At 34.6% G+C, this 6,000-nt stretch overlaps 1 protein-coding gene across 4 annotated transcripts in view; it reads left to right on the top strand.

Moving 5' to 3' along the window:
• The first annotated feature begins 1,361 nt into the window (after positions 1-1,361).
• LOC148870645 (pre-mRNA-splicing factor ATP-dependent RNA helicase DEAH1-like) overlaps positions 1,362-6,000 on the top strand; it is a 78,258-nt gene continuing 73,619 nt past the window's right edge. The window contains exons 1-2 of one of the 4 annotated variants that reach the window (XM_088969534.1): positions 1,362-1,472; positions 1,588-1,632. The gene's annotated coding sequence lies outside the window, so the exon portion shown is untranslated. Of the gene's footprint in view, positions 1,491-1,587; positions 1,633-6,000 lie in introns of all 4 variants that reach the window. The other 3 variants (XM_088969535.1, XM_088969537.1, XM_088969538.1) reach the window with 3 other exon arrangements.

The raw sequence follows: 6,000 nt of genomic DNA, 5'->3' as shown, positions 1-6,000 counted from the left end.
ATGGGCCTGTTTATCAATAGAAAATGTGCAAGCTCAAGCCTGAGCCTGGCCTGATTATCGTGCCTAGATTTTGAGCCCAAGTTTAGCCCTTATATAAAACCTGAAGCCTGATTTGTACACTAAATGTCTTATTTTTAGTATACTTTTAAAAATTAATATTATATTAATTTAGTAATAATTTAATAAATTAATAAACTATTTTATTTTTCTTAATAGTAAATTGATATTTATTAATTATTAAGAAGTATATATATATATATATATATATATATATGATATATATATATATTATATAACATAAGTACTTTTTCTGTATATGTAATAGTATTGGGCTGAGTTTATTTGAGAAAGCTTGAGCTCGAGCCCGCGAGGCTAAAATTTTGTCCAAGCATGAAAAATAATGGGTCAGGCTGGGCCGGGCTGTCGGGCTACTTGGCCCATGAATAGGTCTAAATGTATATATAAACAATTGTATACATCAAAAATCATACGAAATACAAATTTAAACATCTTTTTCAAATTTTTTTTTAAATGGACCTCTCATAACTTGGCCCGATACGTAGCCAGGCTTGGCCCAAGGCTTGGCCCAGCATGACCCGGTTTACACCTCTACTTGAACCTTTTCATTATTGAGGACAAGGCACTCCATCATTGATGAAGAGTGGGATGCCTTACCTCTGAATTTGCCCGACATTGAGGAGTGGTTGCCTTGCCTTAAACCCACTTGATCCTAGGGATGGGTTAGAGTGTTTTGATCATGGGGCAGGAAGAGGATAGGGTGCTGCCCTCAATCCACCCCATTGTCATTCTTGTATAATTGTTAATTATTAGTGAAATTAATAAAAATGTTAGCTTTTATAATTATTTTTATTTATTTAAAGTTAACCAAAATTTCATTTAAAAATAAAAAATAATAATAATTATTAAAATTACTATAAATTATTCATAAAACTAAATTTATTAAAAACTATTTGTTCATATTAAATCAACAATAATTATTTTCTATAAATCAATATTAAATGAAAATACAATTACTAAAATTTTGGATATTAACAATAACTTTGAATACTTTTAATTAATTAATAATAAAACCTAATTATTAATTTAATATTAATTAATAATAAATAAAATTATTAAATCTTTCAGATTTTTGCGTGCGATTGGTCGCTGCTGGTTCCATTAATTTTATTTCGTATAAGGATAAAATTTTCGATTTAAAAGCTGGATTATGGGAAGCGAAAATTCTGATTCAGTGGTTGTCCCCCAGGTCGATTCTCGCTACATCTTGGTTAAAATAACGAACACGCGTGGCATTCAGCACACTTGAAATCAGGGGTATTACAGTAAAATCGCGCAAAAACAGGGCCTGGCTCGATTAAACCCTCCCTCGTTCGCTGTTTGTACTTTTTCCCTTTCTTTCCGTCTTCCTCAACATTTCGCCCAATTGTAATATCACCTTCTCCGACGCCGTGGTAGTTTACCTCTCTGCAGTATGCTTTTCTCTTTCGTTTTTTTCATTATTCTCCCATCTATTCATGTCGGTATATCCAAACACCATTCTCATGTTTTGTTTGATCTTTTCTCCAGAAAATCCAGAGACCTTGTATCGTTCAATCATCTTACCGTTTACAGGTACAGACCAAGTTTGTGTCCTTCACCATTCTTACTATTTGAATTGAGTTCTTTAATTAGGAAGTCGTTTTAACTTTTTAAAGTCGTTTACACTTCTTTAATTAGGAAGTCGTTTACAGTTCTATACAAATATGCTTTATAAAACATCTTTTTATACTGTAATTGTCTTTGGACTTTTAGCTCAGTAAGCATAACCACTAAAGTGGGTTTTGATTATAGTTGAACTAGGTGCTGAAAGCATAAAGCCTATAAAAACTTCATCACATGCCATTTATGCCTTGAATTTGGCAAGGGTTTTAAATTTAGAATCTTTTCCTTCACCCTCCTCCTCCTGTCATTGAGCAATTATCATACACAAACTTAGCCGCAATTGTAAAAACCTTTTCCTTGATTCCATCCCCATAGTTCCTTCTCCTTTTCATTTGGAGTTTTCATTGTTCTAAATAAAACACCAAATGAAGGGAATAGAAAAAAATAAAGCATTCTAAATACAAAAGAAATAAAACATGCCTATGTATTGTTAACAGAGCTACCCTTTTGTGCCCTTCATATAATACTGTGTTATGATCCAGTTATAAATCAATCTAAAAAACCTTCAGTTAGCACCTTCTGGGATCATATTAGGCCAGCACCATCAAAAACTCACGGCAATTGAAAAGGTTAATTCTTAAAATTTTCAAAGATTTATATTTACCTTAGGCTGTGAGAATATACTTCAGCCATCCAAAATAGTCCATGTTTTTGCTATTCAATGAATAGTTAAGATTTGACATTTTACAACCCGTGTCATTAAGTAAGCCTCCAAATGAGAGATCCAAAGTTTAATTCATGGGTGGTGCCATGTGCATAATATTGCCTGAAGGACACAAACTTCTAACCTTGTGTCAATATACAACAAGACCACTTTACAAAATATACATGCTAGACAAAATATACAGCATGAAGAGAACCTGAGTTAATCAACTCTGAAAGATACCAAACATATTTCCAATCTTCGCTTCATGGGTTTCTGAGGGCTTCCAACCTCCTCTCAAGCTCATTTACATCCAAACTGTAGACAAAAGAAGAACATAATAGTTGCAAAAGTTAGAAATTTGCTTCTAGAAGTGGAAAATTGGGGTTCGCTATTCACTTGAATTTTGTCCTAGTAATAGGAAGCAAGTATATAACTTGGTTCTAAACCAAAGTCAGAACAAAGGAGTTTACTAGATCTAATCCCTCTATGAGATAAAACTGCTGCATTTAGCATGTCATACACCCACTTAGGTTTAGAACCAAGACTCAATCTAGATGATTTACTACACTTACCCAAAATGCAAGAGCTCATACACTGAATATAAAAGATAACTCTTTATAAGCTGATTCCTTCTGCCACTGGAATATGTTATAATAATAAGTCAAGCGGCACAATTGTGTTAGGAGATATTAAATGCTTTTAAAGCAACAGTACTTAAAAAACAACAAAAAAATGGAACTTCTATTGCCACTCCTCTTATTACTCGGCACTCTTCCCACAATTATTTTCAATGTCTTCAGGCTAAATAACACTAGAGGTCATGTTACCATTCTGTTTTGATTGTATCTTAACCTATGTATGTATGTCTAAGAAATTGGGTCTAAAAGAACTAGAAAGGTCCATATCTCCATGAGCTGATCACCCCAGATTTCCACCCAATTTTGATTATGTAAATCTCTGCTAATTACAGAGTTATCATTAGTACTAATATTGATTCAATTAGGCTGTTTTTGGATTTTCGAAGCAGAATGGATTGGAACTTTGATTCCATATAGATGAAATAGCCTTTGGGAAGAATTCAAATTCCACTGAAACATAATTTGCAGCCTTCTTTTTTCCTGCATTTCTCCAACTTCTATAACATGCTTTAAAAAAACATCTAAATGACATTATCTTGAGATTTACAAAATTGACCAATCAAATTCCACCTCCAATTTCAAATACCAAAGACAACCTTAGACTGTGCTATATCAAGAGCATTTTGTTAATTAACCACTTGCTTGTCATACAAAATAACAATAAATATATGCCAGACAAAGACATTGTGGGATTCAAAGGGTCAAGGAAATGAAGATAAAAAAGGTGGTTATAGAAGGTGATTCTGAAATGGTGGTGAAATGGCTAACAGAGGAAAGTGCTTTGATGTGGAGATACAGCAATAAAAAGAGGAAATATAATTGGTTAACCAGGGACATGGAAATCCAATGTAATTGGATCAAGAGAAGTGCAAATGCATTGGCTGACGGTCTAGCTAGGCAAGGGGTAAATAGAGACACATTATTCTGGGCTGTTTTGTAAGTTCTTGGGTTACTGGAGTTGAGACTTTTTAGCTCCATCCCTTTGTAATCTTGTTTGTCATTAATAAAATTTCATTGTTACTGATAAAAAAAGACATTGTGGGATTAGATGGGGGCAGAGAAGAGTTACAGAAGATTATACATGGTTAGATACTTTCTAACAATCTTAGTCTTCTTTCCTGCAACTCTTCCTTCTGGAGCTGCTGGCAACTATTAAGAATTCCAGTAGAACCTTAAATTTAGATTAATCATTAATAACACAAAAAGGAGTTGACATTAAAAAAGAAACTCCCATGGAATAAGTTTGGAGAATTCCAGTGAACTTATGGTTTTATGTGTTTTTTGTTTGGATAATTGATTTGAGGAAATAGGGTGATGCCAAACATGATTCTGATTTTGAGAAACAGAAATCAGATGACTGTGCCAAACATATCTCGCAAATTCTCTGGATGAGAATTCTCAAAATCCGTTCTTTCCTGGAAGGATTCATCAGAATATGGAGAATTGATGCAAAACAGGGCCTAAGCATCCTAGATTTTCCTTTTCAGTCCAAGTTACAACAAACAAAAGCAAGTTTTCCACCATAGGTTGAAGACATTGTGATTTCTTTTGTGAAAATTTAAGAAAAAAATTTAAAAGGAAAGGCAAGGTGGCTGGAAAGGAATTTTGAGGAAGAAGAGATTAAGCAACCTGTCTTTCTAATGGATAGATCCTAGGCTCCAAGTCTAGATGGCTTTACAATGGCCTTTTATCAAGATTGCTGGGAGGTGCTAAAAGAAGATTTAGTTAAAGTCTTTAAGGAATTTGCAGACAATTACATAATAAGCCCTGGAATCAATGCCACATTCTTGGCCTTAATCCCCAAGAAGAGTGATGCCAACCACTCAAAAGATTTTAGGTTTATTAGTCTGGTGACAAGCATCTAAAAAATTCTGGCTAAAGTGCTCTCTTTGAGGATCAAAGCAATTCCCCCATCTATCATTAGTGAAACTCAGGGGTTTTTTCATTCAAGGGCGACAAATAACAGATCAGATTCTAATTGCGAATGAATGTGTGGAGGAAATGAAAAGGTCTAGGCAAAGAGGTTTCGTTTAAATTAGATCTTGAAAAGGATTATCACTTGGTTAATGAGAAACTTGGGTGTATTAGTACTTGTCACTACTCTATTGTAGCTGGATACTTGGGTGTATTAGTACTTGTCACTACTCTATTTTGGTTAATGGTGTGGTGAAGGATTTCTTTCTAGCTTGTAGGGGTGTTAAGCAAGGGGACCCACTCTCTCCCTTCCTATTTACCTTAGTAGCAAATATGATCGGTGGAGTCATTACTTAGGCTGATAGAGAAAGGGGAAGGGTGACACTCTAGTTCCTAGTTCCCAGGTAAAGGAAGGGAGGGAGAAAGGGTAAAAACAGGCAAAAAAACAACAAAGAGGAGAAATAGGAAGAAAAGTAAAAAAAAAAAAAAGAATAGAGCGGAAGAACAAGATAAATCTAAGAAAAAGCTTGAAGCAGGGACACATAAAAGGACGAAGAAGAAATTGAGTGAAGTGGAGAGATTGAGATGTGAAATGGACTTTGATAAGGGGTATTCTGAGAGAAAAGGAAGGTAGTTAGGTTAGCAAAAGGTGGCGTCTAGGGTTGCTCATAAGTTTGTTTCTCAATGAAGATTATTAGTTGGAATGTAAGGGGATTGGGGAGTTCCAGGAAGAGAAGAGTGATAAGGGAAATGCTCAGAAAAGAAAAGCCAGATGTTGTGTTGATTAAGGAATCAAAACTATCAGAGGTGGATAGGATATGGGTGAGAAGTATTTTGTTGGCTAGAGGAATGAGTTGGGCTTTTGCACAGTCTTGGGGGGGCCTCAGGGGGTATTTTGACATTTTGAAAAAGTGAGGATTTGGACTGTATAGAATAATTAATTGGTAACTATACAGTTACAGTGAAATTAAGAAGAGTTGATGGACTGGAATGGGCTTTAACAAATGTTTATGTGCCAAATTCGTATAGAGAAAGGGAAGAGTTTTGGGAGAAATTAGCAGCTATAAGGTGATTGTGGGA

This window comes from Nelumbo lutea, chromosome 2 (assembly GCF_056320005.1).
Source record: "Nelumbo lutea isolate HS-2025 chromosome 2, American lotus-T2T, whole genome shotgun sequence".
Classification (NCBI taxonomy): Eukaryota; Viridiplantae; Streptophyta; class Magnoliopsida; order Proteales; family Nelumbonaceae; genus Nelumbo; species Nelumbo lutea.
Note: the sequence above shows the minus strand (reverse complement) of the source record. Positions and strands in the feature narration are given on the sequence as shown.